Below are 23,333 nucleotides of genomic sequence, written 5' to 3' on the forward strand. Positions count from 1 at the left end.
GCAAGCAGGGCAGAAGCACCAGGAGTGGCTGTGTTGTGTGAAGAACATGGAAAGGTTTTGATAGCGTGGCTTCCTGGGGAAGGGCCAAACTCAGAGTCAAGCCTGAATGGCTGAGGAAAGACTCTAAGAGGATATCACAGCCACATCATCTGGCTCTCAGAGAGGCAGGTTACCCCACCTTGGCCTCCTGCCATTTACTCAAAGGAATGGTCACAGGAGCTTTCCTTGCATGCCCACTTTCAATGCACAGTGTATGAGGTTTGCCTGATGCAATATTTATGGCAGAAAAGTGACCACTAGACTAGATGGCTCTGGGGGTCCTCCTCCTCCCAAGCTGCCTGCATCCCATCTGGCCCTCAGCCCATGAGGGCAACTGGGTAATTTTTTGAGACCAGAAAGAAGCCTGTGATTTCAGTGCTGCCTGGGTCACAGTCTGGATGAATCAGGGGAAGAGATACTGCATTTTTCACCTCCAGGTCAATGTTTTCGATCAGACTCAGAGCAGGGGAATGTATTGCTTTGGGGTACAGGGAAAGGAATAATAATATTCCACCTCTGGGCCAGAGTTTTTTAATTTGTCCCAAGCTGGGAAGAATGAATGGCTTGGCAGATGGAGCATACCCAGCTTTAATGTGTGGTCTGCTCACTTACATGCCAGTAACCAGAACAACCTTCCAGCTTTCAGCTGTTACACAGCAGTGCCAGCAAGTGAGCAAGTTTCAGAACATACCAAAGGTGTAAAGTATTGGTTTTGGATGTATTGATCCCTCCCCTCTTCTGCACTCCAAGAAAGGTGCAAGATTTTCCTAGGTCTGAGACTCCAGATCTTAACTGCAGAGTTTTCTGCAGCAGAAACAGGCAGTGTCAACCCACATCTCCTTCTCAGGCTGATCTCTGGCTTAGTTTACTTCAAAGGCTGGGTATAAAGGATTTTCTGAAAGCTTAATAGAGCTGTACAGCTTAAAAATAAATAAAAGAATAATTATGCACTTTTACAGTTTCTGGCTCTACTTCAGTCTGCTCAGAAATCTGGGTCAGGAAGAACTCATACTGAAAATGAGGATGTGACATGAAACAAAACAAACAAACCAGGACAATCCTCCCAGCACAAACAGCAACAGCAATGGTCCCAGCAGAGTCTGACCAGTGGGTTTGATATCTTCTTTTAATTTTCATATGCAGGCATGGCATGAATTACCATGATACTGAGTACCTATGATAATGTTCAAAGCTGACTAAACCCAGGGGAACCAGAATTTTCATTTATAAGCCCTGCTCTTGCAGATTTGCAATCAAAAAGAACCAAAGCATACCTACTTTCAATATTGCACTTGTACATTTTTAAGGAGCTCCTAATGCCATTGGGACAGAGCATAGCTGTTGCCCAACTTACTGATATTTTACAGATGGAGCAGCTTGCAGCCTAGGAACTGAAGGTCAAACATTTCCATTAACAGGATAATTGGGGGGGGGGGAAGGTCCCTATTATTACTTAAATCTGGGAAGCCAAATAACAGGATCTTCTGAATTTTTCAATATTTTAAGTGATTTTAGGACTGTATTTCTGACAAAAAAGGGAAAATGCCTCCTACCACAAAAGCATTTTGCTAATGAAGGGAAGTCTGGAAGACAACAAACAGAGAATGAAAGACAAAAAATACAAAACTGCCAATTCTCTACATTGAAGACTGAAGGGATATTCTTTAGGAAGCAAGCCTTTACTCATAAAACATTTGTAATGGACTTCCAAAGCTCCCCCTTGTTGCCTGCCTGCACAGCACACAAAACACCAAGAGAGCTCAGTTTAGGGGGGCAGTTGTGCTGCAGAAAGAGGTTCCCCATGAGTGAGAATGTGCTTAGACCCTGTTTGAGGTCAGGAAAGAAGATTTTCTTCCTCATTAGCTCTGCCCTTTGCTCTTTTGCTGTGGCAGTGATGAGCAAGGCAGTTAGCACTGATCTTAGTAGTGCCTTCTCCAGCCTGCAGTGCCACCCCTGGGTCAGAGCCACCAGCACAGGTCTCACAGTGAGCTACCAAACAGCAAAGGGATGGCACCAACCTCCTCCTGCTGCCAACACAGGCTGCAGTCACACTGCTGACTTCAAAGTTGAGAGGATCTTTATCTCACTGACAAACTCTACAAACCAGTTACATCTCTGCACTGTATGGAACTTTACATCCCAATAATTCACTTTCTGCTGCAGGAAGATCTAAAATACATTACAAAGCAACACAAATGGGCTGGTTCCAAGCAGCAGGTTCTTCTGAAAGAGGAGAGGTGGCAGCTTGTGGCACGTGGAGGAGCCAGCCAGTTCCACCAGCCTTGCCAGTCCTTGCACGTGCTTCCCCACATCACAGAGACCACCCCCTTCCATGCAAATGGTGAAACATGGTAAGGAACAGGATTGCCAATATCTATTGATTATTGCATTCTTTCCCAGCAGAGTTTTGGGCGTTTGTTTGTTTATTTTTAATCTGATCTTTAAAAGCTGGAAAAGAATTCATGCGACAAAAAAAAATGAAAACAACAACAAAAAACCTACCCAGGAGACATGAAACATATTTATCAAAGAATAATGATGTTGTCTTACAGAAGGTAAACAAAGAGAAAAACCAATGACACTACATTATAGAAATCCAAGACAAATATAGACTATGAATACCACTGAACATGAACACAGTGCAGAGAAGAGGGGGGAAGGCTGGTAAATATTTTCTACAGCCAGCAGTCCCCCAGCTTCCACAGTAAAACATGGACACATTTGGTTGATCTTCAAAACCTATGGCCTCATAGCCCCCATCTATTCCAGCTGAAGGGAACCACAGCAGCAATTTGCAACTTCATGATGTGATAAATAGAATTTCTTTGTTTTGATTTTTAATTTGCATATTTATTCAGATATGACTTAATCTTAATTAGTTCTCCTCTTCTATGTGGGTGTGTTTTTTTCTTTGCTCAGTTTTGGAAAACAAGCAAGATTTGGTTCCCTGTAAAAGAATTCTGGGGTTTTTGCTGGCTTAACGGGAGGAGAAGGAGAAGGGAGCTCAGTGCCTCCTCACACAACTGGAACTTTGTGGTATAACTGGAAAACACTTCTTTCAGGTGCCTGCTGTCAACCCCTCATTCTGAGTCAGCCTGCTAGGACACAGCTGGAGAGAAAGCTCTCATGTCAGCTGTCCTGCTGAGCCACACCTCAGGACACACACTCTGCAGCTGTGGTGATAAACTATAGCTGCACACTGCACATGGGCATGAGTGGCATCTCTCTTCCATACTTAATTTTCATCTACTTGTACATGCACTTCCAGGGAGTGGAGAAAACTAGAGAGCCCCTAAGTAATTTCCAGCTATTTTTCACTCACATTTTGCTTGTGAGGCAGGTCACTCACTCTCTGTGATTCTTCTGGCTGGCTCAAAATAGAACCTTTCATTTTTTCTGCTGGAAAGAAGGGGCACTGACAACTGTCCCTCTTAGGGAATCTGTAGCTGCTGCTCAGGGTTTCTGCTTGACCTTCACTTGACAGCCCTCACAGTTGCAATGCATTACAGAAGGAAGTGGAGCATTTACTTTTCTTTCATATTGCTCCTCTCACTGTTGAATTTGTTGCAGCCTTGTCAGAGAGAAACTGGAAGTGGGAGGGTTTAAATGCATGGCATAAGAAGGAGAAAAAGCTGAGGCTGGAGACTACTGCTGGTCATGGACATACCAATGATTCTCTCTGAAGGATGTATCAACAAACAAGCAAACATGCCCTCAGCCTCTCTCTGCAATGAAAAATAACTTCCCAGCATAATCACCCTGCCTGTAACCCTGTTTTCTCCTTGTGGTAAACCTTCTCTCCATCATGGCATGTCCCAGTTCTTTGGAAGCTGCCCAAAGCAGGGATGTGGCTGTGTATAATGAGCCAAACACATCTCTGATACAGTTCATAGACTAAATAAGGCAGGAAATAGCTTTACTGAAATTTTTCAAGAGATGAGGCATTCTTAGGTGTGAATAGAAAACGGCAAAATGATTTTTATGTGATTAAACAGGTCAAATTCTCCACAGTTACAGCATTCACCTGAAGGGTGTGGTTTTTCCCCACTAAGGCAGGGAGTGGAGAGCCCAGAAAGTTCCCTGACCACAATTACCAGTTGTGCAAAAGGGGAACTGCTCATTCTCTTCCAAAGAAGTTTTACCTATTGTAAGAACAGTTACCAGTGCTGGTAAATAATGTGTCCTGAAGCTTTAAAGATATGCTGCCCTCTCCATAGTGAATTGGAATTGCCTTGCCCTTCTGGATTTCTGACATTAAAATTCCATCTACATCACCAAACCTAAAAGGGATGTGTGGTCTTGCACAGTTTTGCTTTTGAGGAAACCATATGTTTTATTAAAAGCAGGAACACTGCTTCTCAAGGCTTGTAATGAATCTAAAATGAACCTTAAGCAGACACATTTGCAGTAATCCCAGAGTACAATTCTGCCTTTAATTGCTTCAATAAAGTAGTATTTTAGGACATAAATGAAACAACTATGATGCTTGCAGGTAATTACACCTGTAAGAAATACACTACAGCAACAAGATGCCAGCAAAGAAGGGCTTTAATTTGCCCTTTGTGTCTGGATTCAGTTGCTACAAGACGCCTTGCACACCTTGTAATGACTTTCTAATTTCTCCTCTGCTGTTCAGCAGCTCCCCAGACAGCAGCCTGTCACCCTCCTGCCTGAGGAATGCCAGACAAGGATCTGTTTAGTCCCTGACCTCACCGAGGGAGGGGACCAGCTCTGTTCTGAGCAAGATGACTCCAGCTTTAGGAGCTATTGCTTTCCCCTCCGTTGTTGCCACACCGCAAACACTAATGATGTTAACTTTGTAGACTCCCAAGGGACTTCCCTTCCCAAAGACTCTGTGACAAGGACTTTTGCATCACAAAACCTCTCCTGAGAAAATGTGTGCTCAGCCCGAGGCAGTGCCAGGTGCCCTGGCTCTCAGCCCACCTCGGCCCATCCTTTCACCAGCAATATAAACGTAATTAAACGTGGCCTTGAATTCTGTTTGCTGTGCCTGAGACATGTTTGGTCTTGTTTTGAGTGTAGGTTGTTTTTTCTTTTTTTCCTTTTTTTCTTCCTGCTGCAAATAGCCAAGAGAAAGGTGCAATTCATTGCTAAGGCTTGAACTAATTAGTTTTTCAGAAGTTCCCAGGCTAATTGTAGACTGCAATATTTACAATTGATTTGGCCAGATTAGAAATGGGTGTCTGGTGCACCAGTTAGATAAGTAAAGGGCAAATGGGTTTTATTTAGAAGAGAAGGGAAGACAGCTTGTAAATAAAAGGAGACCATGAAGAGGAAGAAGGCTGACTCCTGGCCAATACTGTCCCCTAATGTTCATTCACACTTGCAACAATTTAGCCCTGGGTCAGCAATTTACTTGCATCTACCATAAACTGTTCTTATCCCCAGGAATGGCTGCCTCCAGCAGTGGTGAGAAGGTGGCTGATGCTGCTGCAGGGGCAGGGGACACACCTCTCATCACAATTTTCCATTTCCATCTTAGGAAATGGAAAGGCCTTCAATGAAAGCAGAGAACTGCATTTAATTGAGTTACACCATGCCATTGGGACAGCTTTGATCTTTCTGTGAAAGACAAGTTTGCAGACAGGACAAGAAGGCATTTTTCTCCCATTTGAAGGGTAGCTGACAGTGCATGACATTCCCAGGCTCCAGTTATAGCTCAGATCCAGGTGTGCTTCCAGTGCTAACCAATAAAATTCACACAAGCTGGTCTTCAGACTTGCAGGATGGAAAAGCTGCTGAGAGGCCAGAGGCTGTGGATTCAGTCTTATGAACCATCATTAATTTCCTCCTAATGGAAGACCAATCTATATATCAGAGCAGGGCAAACACTGCATCTTTAGCATTCTTATAGCTGTAGGCTTGTAAGCATTAATAAAACCCAGTGACTTGAACAGATACAAGTCAGCCACGAAATTAAGCTCTGGCAGTTGCTGCAGACCCCAAACATAATGAGTTTTTCTTCTCTCACCCTTAGAATGTTCTTAGGTCTTGTATATTTTTTTTTTCTTTAAATACATTCACATTTCAGCACAGGAAAGCACCATCCTGTGGGTATTTTATGAAAGATTTGTGAACTGGCATATTCATTTTGGTTTGTGATGATGTTTTCTTTCACATGGTACAATACCCGGCTTGGACAAACCATTAATAATTCCATTAATCTGCTGCTTGCAAGGGCAGATATGAACAGAACAGCTGCATCCCCATCACCACTGACAAGCTAAACCAGGGTAAAATTTCCACTTATTATGGTGCAAAGTTAATTTTAAAAGAACCTAAGCGTGGAAAACTCTGACTTCACCTCCACAGACATTCCAGGCAACCTGTTAAATTTCAGTCACACCAAACAAGTTCAGCCACTCCACCCAACCTGGGGGAACAGCTCTTTCACCCAAAACTGGCATCCAGAACCAGCTCTTGTGTTAATTCCTTGGCAATATGAGATATGCCTGATGAAATCTTGAGACCTGATTGCCCTTGTCTGTACAGTACTATATTCTTGACATTTGGCCCAAAATCCCAAGCACCAGGGCTCAAGCCCTGGGATACAAATTTTAAACAAGTTGAAGACTTTTATAAGAACCATGTGTTATATATTTATGTGATTTATTTAGGCACTGTTGGGAAAAAAAAGTTTAGAGTGTCTTAGGAAAGCATAGGCCACATCTTGCTTTTTAGATCCATATTACACTACACCTTGGTGTTTATTTAAGGGATGGTTTAATACCAGGTCTACTGTGATCTAGTTATATTCATTAAAAATGAGATATACTCACAGGAAATAGAAGATACCTGATGGAAAATAGATAGAATAATACCCATCCAGCAGGCAGCACAAGTAGTGGTTTGGATTTAGAGTTTAAAGATCAGAGGAAATGCTTCCAAACCAGGTAAATTTGGCTTTCTACAGCTTAAGCTTCCTATGGAAATATGAGCAGCCAAGGCCCCTTGTATGGGAAGATATTTAGTGAGACTACCAGAACTCATTAGGATACTAAATAATGAAAGAGTTGCTGAAAATATGATTCTGAAAGTGTTTGAGAGCTTTTCTCACAGTGTCTCTATCTCAAGCAATTTCTTCTCAAAAAGATAATCGTGTTATTGATGATACTTAGCAGTCCAGCCAAAGTAATACAGGAAGATTATTGGAATACTTGTAATTGCTTTTAGATGCTTCCAGTAGTTGAGATATTGGCACTGTGTGTGGGAAAGAAATGTAGAAAGATTTTGGCTTAGATGCTAAAAAATTGTACTGCTGAGGATAAAGAATGTAAAGGAGGGCAGATTCTCCTGAGATCTTTTTCCCTTGGTGCTCTTTCACATAATTCCATTGACTCTATCCAAGCTGTATAAGTGGTTCTATATATTTAATTTCAAAAGGCCAAGTTTCATATGGATATATCCCTTAGTTCTCTCTGGGCAACTTAAAGGATTTGGGATTTTGAAAGCAAAGTGTTTTAAGACGACCAAGACATGTCTAGCCTGTGCCTTAGTTACATATCTGTCCTATGTAAGAGGCATTTTTGGGTCAGATAAATACACATGCAAATATTTTTTTTGCACAGCAGATGACAGATATCTAATTACTTGACTGAACTAATAATTGTTGTAAATTACTAATTTCCTACACTACACCCCGTGAAGGAGAAAGAAACCTCTTGGTTGCTAGTTTTTCTTCATGAAAATGTATTTTTAGCTGTTACCCACTCTGATGTTTCAGAGAATCTATGGCAGAGGACAAATTATGAGGTTAAATTATTATAAATTCTATGTGTCCATGAATGGAAATAAATTTAAACAAGCACGTAAATACAGCTCCATCACTTATCTACCTTTCCTTAAAGACAAGTAAATAATAAATATATACACATTTTACACACACACCCAGACACCCAAACATGCACTCAGTTATGTGGTTTGCTCTGTATTCAGAGTACAATTTTCATTACAAGAAATGGGAGGTCTCAGGAGATGCTCCTAGAGCTCCCTGAGAAATAACAAGAGGGGATCACTGAACCCTGATGCTGTTGCTTTCAAGTGGAAGCAACCTGAGGGAAAGAGCTGCTTGTGACCAGAGCAAAGCAATTCTTTGACTTCAGTCCCCAGGTGAATGTTGACAAAGCAGTAGTTCACCTGAAAGGGAAATTAGACCATCTGGGTAGGACTGGCAGCAACCGACAGAATGAGAGGACACAGTCTTAAGCTGTGCCAAGGGAAATATAGGTTGGATATTAGGAAAAAGTTTTTTACAGAAGAGGTGATAAAATGCTGGAATGGTCTGCCTGGAGAGGTGGAGGAGTCACCATCCCTGGGTGTGTTTAAACAAAGACTGGATGTGGCACTGGGTGCCAGGGTTTAGTTGAGGTGTTGGGGCTGGGCTGGACTCGATGACCTTGAAGGTCTCTTCCAACCTTGTGATCCTGTGGCTTGAGATGTGCTAGGATGGTCAAGAGGCAAACAGAATTGGTTGTCTAAAACATCCAGTGTTGTCATCAGCTGTTTGAGAGCTTAAAGCAAGACTGTGGCTAAAGCTGAGATCTTGGATTCTCAGTAAGAAAATCAGGACATTTTCTTATTCCACATGGATCTGACTCATTCTTGTACCTCTTAAAGTAAGGAATACACATTTTTAGAAACCCCTCTGCACAAATCTTTTTTTTTTTCCCACAATCTTGTGCTTCAAATGGGTAAAGAACAGGTGGGACCAAAAGTACTCAACTCTGGTAAAGAGAATGATTCTTGTTCTGAGGCACCCAGAGAGGGGACAGGGTATGGCAAGACATGGAGGTTCAACAGCTGTTCTTCCACTGAATTCTGCTTTTAAGGAAAGGCTTCAGACAAATCTCAGCTTAAGGGCCACAGAAAACAATTCTTGGAGTGCACTGAAGGCAGTTAAGGCCAACATGATGGCAAAGCCCTGAAGCCTCAGGGGCTCCAGGTGATGAACATCATTTAACACGGCCACCTCTCAAAGTAACTTTACCTATGGTCCTTTACCAGGGTCCTGTGTTAGCACAGATTTCTTGGAATGGATCCAACACAAATCTGCAAAGTCATAATCCTCCTAAAAGTTACGTATCTCATTCAGGGGTGATCATCATAACTGATCTGAGAAACCTCCTGCATTGTAAAAAGTTCTGAGACTGATATGGAGCTTTTGTTCTCTCATCCTTTTCTGAGGAGAACAAATATATTTAATCAATATTATAGTTGCAGGGGGGAGAGAGAGACCCTGTATGTACCCATAAGAATGAAAGACAGCAAGGGCAAGGTCAAAGAAATCTATTGTGCCTTTAAAGCAGATTGAAGTGGGGTTTATAGCAGAAACATCTGATGAAGTATGTGTGATCATAAATAATCAACAATAGATGCAGCTTAAAACTTCAGCCTCTGCCCTCACCCTAAATCTCTTCTCAGACATAATGAGATTCAGATAAAACAAATCTGAATACTCATGTTCAATATCTTTCAAAACATTCTGATCAATTATGTTTTTAACACCATATGGACCCAAATCCAAAACCTTGCTTAACCTCGCTCATTACACAGCTGATTTGCATATGCTTTGGACTCCATTAAGGACAACAAAAAATGTCATCTGCTGCATATAAAAGTGGCAACGCTTGCTAATTCCCTGATCTTGCCAAAGCCCTGCCAGATGTTTCATGAAGAATAGCAAATATTTCATTATGTTCTCTCTGCTTCCTAAAATTTGTCTGTCAGGAACTGCAAGGATGAACAAGAAAAACAACAGGCATGGAGAGCTGACAAAAACATGAAGCATCAGTTTCAACCTACTTCAGAGCTCAAACAGGGTTCTAAAGGGATTCTTTGTGCCAGAAGGACCTTCCAGCCAGGGACATATGACTCCCAGTAAAGAGAGGAAAGAGGAACAACAACCATTTGCTCTGATCTAAGGAGACAGCATTGCCTTGCAAAAAAGAACAGAGTAAAGCAAAGCACGTATAAAAGTTGCCATTGCTGATTGTTGTACAAGAGATCTCCAAATTCTCTTCTGTGTTCCTGTTGTAGGTATTTAATAATGTTTCACCTTTATAACAGGCAGATGCAGTTTTCAAATGAATCCATTTGTAGCTTGTAGCATCTATCAAGTCCCAGCAGGGAACATTTTTTAAAATCACTGTTAACATGAGTATTTTCTGAATATTTTATAAAAATCAATTTTCAAATGCCTGCCAAAATATTCTATGTGCTTTACCTGAAAGTTGCAATTATATTTTTTTTTCTTTTTTCTGTATATGAATATATATATGACTATATTTATATATGCTTACATAAATTCTTAAAAGAATACTAACCCACCATGGAAGCAAGCATATTCTGAGTGAAAGCTGAAGCAACATAAACTGACAAAAGTATCCATTTAATTATGGTAAGATATGTATTTGGATGGATGGGGCAAATTATAGCACAGCTTGCAAAGCAGTGAAACAATCACTTTATAGAGAACCACCCTGAGCATTTAACGTCACTCTCTGATTTACAACTAAAAATGATAAAAGGTCAGTTCTTATGCACAGTGTAAGTGACTGAAAAAATATGTCAGGCTGTACATCAAAAGAAAATTAAATCATGAGGTTAAAACACTTGGTTTTCAAAGATACAGGTTCTGTACTCACTGGGCTTGCAGTCACTGTGAGCAAAATGCTTTCCTCTCTTTGCCCCAGTTCCACAGTAATGGGGACACACAAGGCTCCATCCCTGCACCTCTCTGCACAGCAGAGATCATATTTTGAAAGAGAAATGCTGTAATTCTTGCAGTCCTGAAAACAAGTAACATCATAAAAGTGAAGGGGAGAAAAGCTGCCAGATTTTCTGTTCCCTGAGTGGCCTCTGATTTTAGAGTGCCCAGCAATCGTGGCTGCCAGATCCAGCTCAAGCAAACAAAGGTTGAGAACTTGTGCACGCTGGTTCCACTGGACCTGAAAACCTCATTAGTCACAAAATCTTGTATTTCCTGGCATTTGCCTTTGTAGTTATCTTTTCCTAGCTCCTCATTTTGTCTCTGCTTCAGAAAGCTGCTTATTGCACCAAAATTAAGTGACATCTGCTCTTCTCATGGTGGATTCTGTCTTCCAGGAACTGAAACACCAGCTGAAGAGCAGGTTGTGAGTTGTTCTGGCTCATGAATTGTCACCAAGGTGTGGAAAAGAGCCCACAGAAATTATATTTTCCAGCGCAAACAGCACAGATCCAAGTGCTAGAATATACAAACACACTTCACAGAGGGGATGCATTTAGGAAAGTTATATTCATGGATACATATAGGGTTCTGGATTGATGTGTTCTGTGATAGAATCTCTTCCTTCCCCACCAAACCATCATGGCCTCATTTTCTCCACAGATATTTCTGCTGCACCAGCAATAATTAGGTATCCCCACAGTAACATTTCAAGTGTCAGTAACACACAAACCCTTAAAAAGCCCTTGCATGATGCTGAGGGGCCCAGGCTCTTGGAATGATGGAGATAATAGAATGGTGGAGTAGCTGCAGCCAAATCAGGCTGCTGCTGACTTTACCCTGAGATTCCCAGGCTAATGCTGGACTTTCTCCTTTTCTGCACAGCCAACCCAGAGATAAACTGTGTCAGATTTAATGGTGCATGATACAGGCAATTCAGTATCAAGGAGAGGGGGGGAAAAAAGCATTTCTGAGGTAAGATGGGTTATCAGCTCAGCTCAAAAAGCAACCTATCAAGAAACACTGCCAAGGCGACTTCAGAAATCTATAATTTAGGTGTTACCTTAAGCCTGAAACTTTGTTTGGAAATTTCATACTTCTCACAAGCAGACTGGCAAAGCCCAGGAGGATCAGACCAGCTATCAGTCCAGATGACAAAGTAATACACTTAGTGTATATCAAGTGCTGTGCACATGAAAGGTACAGGAAAGATGGCAACATTATACAGTTTTATCCTGCAAGGAATCAAAGCTGTTATTACACAGCAGTTTTCCAAGGGCTATTACACTCCATTGCTTACCCACCAATCAGCTCACCTTACTGGGCTTCCCAACAGTATGAATCACTTTTAAATAACAATGCATTTACTTTACATACAAACTTTGCAGCCCGAAACACCCCATACTGCTTTCTGAAAAGGGAAGAAGCCTGAAGATTTATCAGGAACAGGGCTGTTGATGTGCAGAAAACTGCACCAGCATGTCCCAGCTGAGCAGCCGAGCTCCTGAACAGCATCATTCACCACTAATTTTGCAGCCATTTCTGAGGCAAGGAGTGACACATTACTTTAAATCTTGTCATTTTTTAGAACAGAAGGCAAGGAATTCTAAAGTCGGTCAACAACCAGTGCAAAAATTTTAAGGAACTGAAGATAAGAGAAATATGCCCTGTGTCAAAACTTGGCAAAGATGAAAGCCCTAGATCCCCAATTCTTAATACTCAGAGTATTTCTTGGTTTGCAAGTGAATAAAGATTGCTGTGCAAGGACAATCATTCCATGGAATCACTTAATGATCTGGGTTGGAAGGGACCTTAAAGATAATCTCGTTCCAATCCTCCTTTCATTGCCAGGAACATTTTCCACTAGATCAGGTTGCTCAAAGCCCCATCCAACCTGACCTTGAACACTTCCAGGGATGAGGATCATCAGCTGATAATTACAACAGCACTGAGAGCCTGTGGAACTTTTCATGCCAGCCTCACACCCTTTCTCCACAGATGGGCACCGTGGCAAGGCAGGGTGCAAACTGCAGTCACTCCTGGGAGGGCTGTGCCTGCTTGTGTAGCTCTGGGAAAGTTTGGGGCTTGGGAAGTGGCACAGCCAGGTCAGGGAGGCTGTGTACACTGATCCAGGGCGCTCTTAGGCAGATTTTTTCAGCCATGCATCCAGGTCTCAGTGGAAGACTGCACAAATCCTGCCAGTTGCCTTTCTCTGACACACATGTATTTGCTGGAACTATCTCATGTGAGTTTAGGAGGAAAAGGCTCAGAATTAAATACACAATTAGGGTTGTATTAACCTAAGCTGCTAAGCATGAATTCCATAAGCAAAATGGGTAAATTATGTGTCCAAAGGTCTGTGACTATGGAGGAGCCCAGCCAAGCACCCCAAACCAACAGCTTTAGCTTCTGGAGATGATTCCTCCCACTTCTTCATGCTGTTGTAGACATTTCCAATGCAAGAGAGGTCCATAAGGAGACAATCAAGAGAAAAGAAAATTTCCTGAGCTGTCTACTCCCTTGCTGCATTCAAGGTCTCCCTGTCCCAGAAGTTTCACATATCCTTGTCCCACACTACTCCCTATAGTCAGGAAATGCCTAATATTTCTCTTCTTACAGAGGGTCTCCTTTAAGATGGATTAAACTAAAACTCCTTAAACTCAGACCTGTCAATTTCCTCTGCTGGAAACTTTGGATTTAGATATCTTTGCTCTACTGGAAAATATCCACTGATAACAAGCAATTATTATTATGAGATACATCCTTAGAGATAGAAACTGGCTGCTAGGAAAGACTGAAACGAAGGGAAAAGGAGAAAAATAAAAATACTATTCCCACTTACCCTGACAGGGATTTAATCACCTTCCCAGCATGACATATCAAGAGTCCTTGCACAACCTCCTGAACAAGACCCAATTGACACCTATAATGTAAAGCACTTGATTTTCTCACGATAACATTAAGCATCATTACTAGAAATGGATGATACAGTTCAAAGCTAATTTCAAATTTAATTTGAAACCATTAAATATATATGTAATTGCCTCTTCCCACAAACCAGCGTTTGGGCCCTGAAGGCAGCATCCACAGCAAGCTAAAAGACAGTATGTGAAGCTCTTTCTGTGAGAATTAACAAGAGTGCATGAGATTAAGTGATTTATAAAATATATACATGAGGCCTCTAATAGGAAGAACTGACACCAAACATTTTGTGATTAGGGCTGTTTTAAAGCAATAACTGTAGTGGGGAGGAGGTGCTGCAGGAGAGGAACAGAGGGTTAATGTGCTCTTCTTGCCAATTCTATGGACCTGAATATTCAAGTCAAGATGGAAAAAACTGAGCAAACCAACTGTGGCATATTCCAGAAGGACTTTGGGGTGCATCATGAATCCTCAGAGAGTTCAGAGGACAAGCAAACTGTGCTGGACAAGCAGCAGACCCCTGAGAATGGATCTGTCTGCTTTAAGGGCAGTGCTGAGACTGACAACCTCAAAATGAGCATCCCTGGCACAGAGCTGAGCAACCAACAAAAGGAGAGACCCTGCCAAAGCACAGATTAGAAAATTCGTTATGGAGGTGAACAAAACAGTAGCTGGTACAGAATTCCAGTGGGGATACAAAAAATCTCAGCCAGAGCACAGAAGGAACTGAGCTCCCTGTAAAGCTCAGGAGAGGAATGAAGTGAGGCAGGAGACACAGGGTGGGTGGAAAGATGTAAAGTATTAAAGTACCTGCACTGCTCAGATGACCTGGATTCCAGCAGGGCCCAGGACAGCTGACCACAGGAGCTACAGCAGTATCTGCCTCCTTGGAAAGGCCCTCAGTTTGATCAGCATCTGCCAGGTGTAGGAGTAAGCTGACAGCCTTGCAGGAACAGAGCTCTGGGTAGATGACAACCCCAGCGCCTGTTGCAGAAGAACAGGGTGTTCAATGCTCCTGCCAGGACACTCAGTTACAGGAGTGTTGAATGCTCACCAAGGTCAATAAGGCACCTGAGGACAGCTGGGAATGGGATTACCTACAGGGGCTTGTGGGGTACAGCAGCAACGTGGGACAGACACACCTCTAAAGTCAGGCTTTGGCCAGTACAACACAGTGGTGGAAATCATTTTGAAATGTGATATCCTTTGGTAAGGCCTTTTTCCAGTTCTGAAATCCAAACATTACATATTCCTCTTTCCTTATCCAGTGTTGCTTCAGTGCTTAATTATCTACCTGCTGGCCTGGCCTTTTTTGCCATACTGGTGCCAGACCATCACTGATGTGTCTACCAGGGTGAAACAAGCTCTGAACTGGGTGATAAATTGTTGTTTTTGCTGCAGCTGCTCACATCTCGTAAATGTTTAAACAGTATAATCACACACATATCTAGTAGCTGCTTGGTTATGTTTATTTTGGATGAGATGCTATGAAGTTTCTTAGATGTGTGTGTCAAATATTCATAGATGGCAGGCTACTGAAATATTTTTCTTTAGTATTTATTTATAGACTTTATTTATCAACAGAATCAATCTCCACGTTCCCAGACGCAGCATTACTTCTTGCCTTACCCATTTTTCCCAGACAGTACCTGTCTATCTAACAATATCCCTCTTCCTGCAACATCTATTCACAGAATATCTGTGCAAGGTATCTTCCCATGGGTACTCACAGCATCCATCTCTTTAATTCCAACCATATATCCACTCCATCTAATGCTCGTCATCTCTCTGAAGCACTTGCTCTCTCTCTCTCCTCACCATCTCTTTATCCAGGCAATGGTATCTGTCTCTCTGTTGTGATTCTCTATCCTTTTCTCTCAGTCACTCACCAGGGTATAATTATGGATTTTGGACCACAAAAAGTTTCCTTTTTTTTTTTCCCTCCCTAAATTGGGCTCACAAATCACCAGTTAATTTATTTGTTTTTATGCAAAAGCTGGATGTGAGAAATGAACTCTGGAAGGGTACAAGTGCCTTTGGGTCAAAGCCTCTTTCCCAGGCTTTTTTGCTTCCCTGCTGTGTATGAACTGTTCACTGCTGTGAGAGCTGCTGTTATCTGAGAAACTCATCTTCAAACAAAGATGCTGCAGTGACTACTGCCTCCCTGTTCTCTTCCTCTTTTCCCTTTCCAATTCCCTTTTTCTCCTATTCCCTTTTTCTCCTATTCCCTTTTTCTCCTCCCATATTTAATCTTTTCCCTTTTCCCCAGTACTTTGCATCTATCCACTGCTTCAAGTTTTTCCCTTCCCTTCCCTTCTTTTGCCTGCTTGGTATTCCAAGGACGACAAGTGAAAGTCCCTCCTCATTAAAAATTCACTGTCAAATAAATATTAAAGGAGGCAGGAAAATCCAGTTGGCTCTGTGTGATTTATTGTGATCTGCAACACAAGACCCAGGTCTACCCACTTCACAGGGGTATGGAGGACTTGGTGACCCTCAGCTCTTACAAACCCCATGATGGGGACAGATTCCCTCCTCACCATCAGCCTGAATGAGATGGGTAGGGCAGGAGAGGAAGAATGTAAAAACTTAAACCTCTCCTTGCTTTTTTTCTTCCTATGATTTTTTCCCTTATGGAAAAATTGACACAAGAGCAGTACAAAAAATTATCCGGTGACATGGAAATGATTTGACAGGAGAGGAAAGTAAAAAAAAAAAAAAAAAAAAAAAAAAAAAAAAAAAAAAAAAAAAAAGGAAAGAAAAAGAAATAGAGCAGAGCAAACTCTGGCAGGAAAGGAGGAAGGGAAAAGCTTTCATGTATCCAGTTTTGGTTCCCTGTGCAAAGACCCCAGCAGTTCATAATTCTTCTTCAGGCAGGGCCAGTATGGTTCAACAGCAGGATAAAACATGCAATAATTAATTAATGCCTTCACAGTTTTATGGATAGGTTTAACTCTCCCTTATTTAGAGCTGCTGGAAAAGACTAAGACAGATGCAAAGCACAACAACATGAATTAACTGGTATCAGCATGGAAGGAGAAAATCCTATTTTCAATGAAGTGAGCAAATTTGCTGATAGCTTACGGACTTCAGAGGGGATCCAGATTTAATTTGAAGAGTAAAGATATCTCCCCTCCCACCACAGTCTGCCATGCCTGTGTGAGCTACCAGCTAGGATTGCTAGTCTGTGTCTTAGTTCCTTCACAGCAAAGGATGGGAATAACTGTGCTCCCAGGAGTGGCAATGTGCCAAAGGATGACTAACTCTTAGAGAAGAGGAGTCAATACAGCTTTCAGAGGAGAAGGCAGAAGAAAAAACCACCACTCCCCTTCCCTATATTGGTTGGGACTGCTTAATAGTGTTTTAAACATGTAGTATCCATGAAGGATATATGAGCTGTGAGTGGGGAAAGCTTCCATGCAGGAGCAGTCCATGAACACATCAACAGGTCCACAAGAGAGGTCTGCTGTGAGTGCTTGACTCATAGAGAAAGAACCTTCTGCCATGCCCAGACCCAGAGCAAGGAGCAGAGCAAGAGGCAGCAGTGGAAGAGGGAAAATGGAGAATGATGAGGTCAGGGGTCAGCTGCTCAAGAGGTTTTGTGTCTCTCCTCATGTTCACCCTTATCATGGCGTGAAGACACAGTGTGAACCACTGGAACAGGATGTGGAGGCGCTCCAAAGGTAGATCAGAAAGAACAATCCATCTTGTCTGACTCGTCTAATTTACTTATTGTGAGCAGATGGGTTATGAGGTCTGCCATCAGTGATGAATTATATTCATGATAAGTCATTCCCAGCTAATGAGGATCCATTATCATTATCTGCTAAGGAAGAGTAACGGCTTGCCAAGACTGAGTGGGGGTTTCACGGTTTCCAGGGAGAATATTCTGGGCTGGTAGCCACCTGGCTATTGAATTTTCAGGAAACTGAAAGCTTTCCAAGATGGATACCTTCTGCTTGTTTCAAGCCTTGGTTTTTAATTTCTTTGGGCAAGTTCAGGAGAGGGAATGTAAAGGAGGTGGAGGAGGAGGAGGAAGTGAGGGAAAATAGTAGTAACTGTGTCTGATAAGACTGTGATTAAATCAAGGTCTCATTCTAATTACACTGCATTTAAATAAATTTTGCCTAGTAAGTAATTGTAATTAAACTTCAATTAAACATGTATTTATATCACCATTTCCTCCCCTGCACAGCTGTCTGTTTCCACCTCCTGTTGTTGCTGTCTACCTGCCAAAACCTCTGAATTATCACAAGGGATTTTACATTTCCTTGGACTTCCTGGAGAAGATCTTGTGGGGAGAAAGGTCTGAGGCTCCTCCATAAGAAGCTAAAAGGAACTTCTGTTTTCAAGCTGTGTTGGAAGAATGGTGCAGCTGATGCTGTGATAAACTAGACCTGAGGAAAATGTTGTGAGGGGCAATGGTATGAACGAAAGGAAGTAAATCTCTCTTTTCCTCTCAGAGGAACTGGAAAATGAACACATTTTCACCTCTTTGAAACTTCTTCACATTTGGGCTAGAAATGAAGGTATCCTCCTTGCCTTCTTCAGAGCACCATTGTTATGAGTTTCTTTCCTAAAGCCCCAAATCTCTGTTTACAGCATCAAGTTTGTGCATTCTTTTACATTATCTGGAGGAAAACAGCTCACTTATCTACACAGTAGCACCTGCAGGTGAGAGTCCAGACATCAGAATACAACTCTTGAGCTCTGTTTTCAGCTTTTTAGGAGTATTCACTAACTCTAACTGTGTCTCAGTTTCCTTTATTTGCTGCTCTGAGCGCCCTACACATAACAACCCTACAGGTGGTCTTTAAAGTTTACTGCAGTTCTCAACAATTGGGTTAGGAAAGTCTGTTATGGAAAAACAGGAGGTTCTAGCTATTTAAAATGAAAGCTAGTTCCTGTTAGGAACCTGAAGGCAGTAAGGAAAGGAGAAACAAAAGAAGAAATAAACAGCTAAAGGGAGAGTGATAAAAATGAGAAGGTGAACATATCACAGCAGGAAGAATGCCCAGGGCTAACGAAAGCAAACTGGTTTCTCTGCCTTACCTCCCTCCTCATCAGAGATGATGGACAACATCTCCATTTGTGCCTCTGCTCTCACAAAGCTCTAATTAAGGGACTGGAGAAATACCACCGTCACCCTCATCTGTTTGTGCTCAGTTGCTGAAAGGACACCATGCATCTCCCTGACAGGTAGTCATTACAGCTGGCTATGGGCACCCCTCCTCCCAGCAGAGCTCCAGCCCTCAGTTAAACACCTCCAAGGAGATCCTCCATGTGCTCCTGATGCTCCAGGGAGGTGAGCCATGGAGCCCTCATCATGGAAATCACTGCTGGCAGGGAAAGGGCAGCTGATGGGGCAGAGACTGAACTCTGGACATGCTGCTTCAAAAGACACACAGCAAATGGGAGAATCCATATGTACAATTGTGTGGTATCCAGAAGTGCATGTGGGTGCAATGTATACAATAATAAAAAAAAAATTAGTATCCAAAATTAGTTGAATCTATTTAGTTACTGACAGTAATTAATTTAGTTAATTTCTACATGACTGCTGTGTTGCAAGCTTTCACTCCCTCTCTTCCTTCAGACATTTCTGTTTTTTCTCTGATTGCTGGTCTCAGGAAGGTCCTTATGGCATTGTTTGATAAAAAAAAAAACAGAACAAGCATCTCAAGCTTGATTTTCTGATGTGACCAATAGTCATCCTGATCTGGAGTAATCTGTCACGTCAAAGAATATAGATCCCAACTCTGTGACTGTCTTTTCAAACCTTTCTTTAATCTATAAACTTCAGTTCTACTCTCATAAATAGGAGACAAAAGCAATGCTACTGGAGTGACATTTATCAGAGGAATGATTGGACATTACTTTCCCTGCAGACTCACTCTGGAATCATTGTTTACTTATAGGTTTGTCAACAATATCTTTCACTCATAAACAGTCTGATCTTAATGGTATCCTTTCCACTTTCTAAAGCAAAACAGGAAGAAACCCCCAAGGCTGTCATCATCCAGTTTCCCCACATAACATCTTTTTTAATCAGGAGCCAGGGAAAGAAATGCCACCATTTTAGGGTACATGAACTGCTGCCCTTTCCCTTTGGCAAAATGCTGTGCACAAACCATCGAGTACATGACTACTTTCAGTTTGATTCAGCTCAACTTAGAGGAGCAGTCAAAGGAGGAAAATGACTGTCACAGGTCAAAGCCCAAACCTTTCTTTCTCTTTAATGGCTCTGTGACTGCCTCAGGCTTTTTGTTTTCACTTACAGTGAACTCCAATCTGCCAGCAATTTTGTTCTGCTATTAGACAGATGGAATAATGTGAACAATTATCACCTCTGTGTGCAGTCTCTGTTTCTCTTTTGATGTAAATACATCTATTTGCAATCACGGATGGCCTTCAACCCCTTTAAAAGAGACCTAAGACAGATCTTTTAGAAACGAGGCTTAGACAAGAGTCTCCTGAACATTTGGGACTCAGTGGAGATATTCTAGAACCATCTGGATGCAATCCTTTACAATGTGCTCTGGCATGACCCTGCTTGAGCAGGGAGGTGGACCAGAAGATCCACAGTGGTATCTTCCAATCTCACCCAGCATGGTCAGAGCTCAAGAGAAAACCTTCCCGTTTCTGCCTGTGCCTGCCTGTCCCAGCACTGGATCCAGCTCTGCTGCCCCTGCTGTGTGCACACTCAGTCACTTCCACAACTGAACATTCACCACCAATCCTCACTTTGGCTGATTTACTGGAATCCAAACAGACCATAGGCAGATTAAAAATGAGATCAGCATCCCTTCCCTTGTGGATTATTTGTAGGCAGCACTAACAAAGATGTTTCAATGCAGGAAGTATTTGCTTCTCAATGGTGCACTAGACTGGTCATTTTTACACACCAGAGCATGACTGACATTCCCAGTCTTAGGAAAAAATGTTTTGTTGATTTAGCCATAGCAGGAAGAAGGGATCTAGTTTTGAGCAAAATCCAGATATTCAGTCTGAAATCTCAGAGAGGAAAGCAGTCAGAGGAGGGGGGAAAGCAGAAGAGAAAACCTCAAAAGGTAGAGGCAGAATGCTGTGAGACATTATCCGTCATTCAGCATGCAGATGAGTTTGCCAGGCAGGAAGCAAAATGGAGAAAAGGTGTCTGAGGCATCACATGCCATCTCTGCTGCCACTCACACACTTTAATTACCCCTAAATCAAGTGCAAGAGCTTCCCCAGCCCTGAAATGCACGCTGCCTTCTCCTTATACACATAATAAGGCCTGCAGGGATTTCAGAGACTTTAGCCCTGCACGTCTCATTGCTCTGATCCTGAGGCTTCTTTTAGCATAAAATCAGCAGAAAAGCATTGAGAGGCACAACCTTATTTTAACAAATCCCTATCCTGCTTGCCAAACCTACCTGAGTCAATGCATGCCCAGGACTGTGATTTGGATTCTCCTGCACAGGTTATATTTGTGTACTGCTGTTTCCATATGTCATCCTGCACTTGTTATGCTGCTCATAACTCCACTGTTACCTACACAAGGAAGGAGTCCCAGCAGAAAATCTGCAATATTTCTAATTTACATGAGATTTCTAGGAATGGGCAAGACCTTTTGGAAGGAAAAAAGAAAAGAATCTCCAAATACTTGTCCCCTTCCCAGATACAAATCAAAATTAATTCCTGCTAGGGAAATTAAGGTCACAAAAATTTAGCTGAGCTCTTTTTTTTTTCTTTCCCATTTCTATCTCTGGTTCTTGGCCTTCAATTTGTTAATTACTGTGGGTGACATCCAAGGAGAAATGTACAAAATGTAATATTACATACCATAAGAGGGGAATTAGTCTCAGCCACTACAATGGCATCTGGTCTAAACTAAATTTTGTGCCTGCCCCTCAAATCTATGAAGGGAGACAAAAGATACATTGCGACCATAAGTAAATAAAGTTAATAATTTGATCATCTTTCAGCTGCCTCTTCCTCTCTTCATGAACTATAGAGGAAGGTAGGTAACCAGCTCTATTTAGACACCCAAATTTTACAGCCAAAGGCTATATTTTGCAAAGGTTTGTGCTGCTGAGAAAACATGCCCCAAGGAGAAGTTTGAGCAGAGATAGATGAGGGATATTAAAATGGTCAATGAAGAAAGAGATGAGCCTAAACTATTAAATCCATATATTCCTGCAAAGTTCAACACCAGGGCTGTCTGAACGTCCTGAATTTTGGATATATATCACTGAAATAGGGAAGTTCTAGGACAGGAAGAAGATAAGCAGAAAAAAACTGTTTGGCTTAGGTATTTATTGGCTTTTCTTGGCAAAAACAATGAATGCATCACCCACAATGCAGAGTGAGAGCAATCCTTCCCCCAAAAACTTGCACAGGAGTGGGCTGGAATATAAAAGCAGGATGATAATATATTAAGTGGAAATATAGTGTTATCCTAAAAATTTCATACTGTTAGCAAATTATGGTCTTACTAAGAACCATGATATGGGGTTTGCTGGCTCAGCCTTGCAGGATATTTGTTGTCCCATCTGAATATAAGGAGATGATCCAGAGCCAGGTTGAGCAGTCCTTGAGGAGGACACCTGGGATAAACATAGTTCCAGTGGAAGGTGTGGGCTTGAGTTTTGAGTTTGTTTTGTGAATAAATGGAACCAGAAAGCTGCCACCTGCTTGGGATGCATTGGAAAGTAGGGAGAAAGATAAACATTGCAGGAGTTTATGATATTATAAAAACCTTATTCTTTAACTTGATTCCCATCTTTGAGACACCCACAGGAAACTGTTTACAGGAGGGATCTGAGAAAGGAAAGGGCAAGGAATTAGGGAATCTTTACTACAATGACTAGAAAAGAAAGTGCATTAGAATGTGGGGGATGTAAAAAGGTTTTGAAAGCCGCTTAAAAAAAAAAATTAGATTGTAGCAGCTCTGTTGGTACCTGGCTTTTCCCTGTTGAACAAACCCCAGCCCCTTCCCATTATAAATCTAGTTTAAAGCTCTCCAGCCTGCTTGTTGACCAAGACCCTCTTGCACACTTGGTTATTTTGTGCCCATGCCCGAAACCCGAAGAGGAAGAGGAGTGTTGGGGAAGGATGTCAGTTCTCTCACAGTAGTGTGGACAGAGTTACCACACTCACAAGCCACATGCTCATAATATCTATCTGCTGCTACCACTACTTCCCTTCTGACCTCATTCTATCCACATTAAAATAATTGCTATTGTGATGATAAACAACTGGTGGGTGTGACATGTGACTGCTGACCTCACACATGCACCAACACCAGGGAGCAGAAGAGATTTTCATGAAACCTGGGAAGAAAATGGGGAGCTCACTTACAATGTGGAAAGCAGCTTGGTGGGGCTTGCAAGAACTCACTGAACCTACAGGCAAAATCCATCACCTGCAGTTGTGTTCAGTTCTGGTTCTGAAGTGCTGTCACCTGACACCAGCCCTGCACGTGTCCCCCGTGTGTTTCAGATCCACTGGTACATGACTCAAATATTTCCCTTCTCATTTGTCTCAGAAATGCTGAGCACAGTGTGAAAAATCAGTAAGAGCAAGGACATCTCAGCAAATTTGAAAACGACGCCACAGGTAGGTAAACATCTGAGGCAGGAATGAGCTGCCAAACATCAGCTCC

At 42.1% G+C, this 23,333-nt stretch overlaps 1 protein-coding gene across 4 annotated transcripts in view; it reads right to left on the reverse strand.

The window, feature by feature from the left end:
* Nucleotides 1-23,333, reverse strand: part of AGBL1 (AGBL carboxypeptidase 1) — a 378,644-nt gene that overhangs the window by 104,855 nt on the left and 250,456 nt on the right. The gene's annotated exons all lie outside the window — the stretch shown is intronic.

Source organism: Haemorhous mexicanus, chromosome 13 (genome assembly GCF_027477595.1).
Source record: "Haemorhous mexicanus isolate bHaeMex1 chromosome 13, bHaeMex1.pri, whole genome shotgun sequence".
Lineage (NCBI taxonomy): Eukaryota > Metazoa > Chordata > Aves > Passeriformes > Fringillidae > Haemorhous > Haemorhous mexicanus.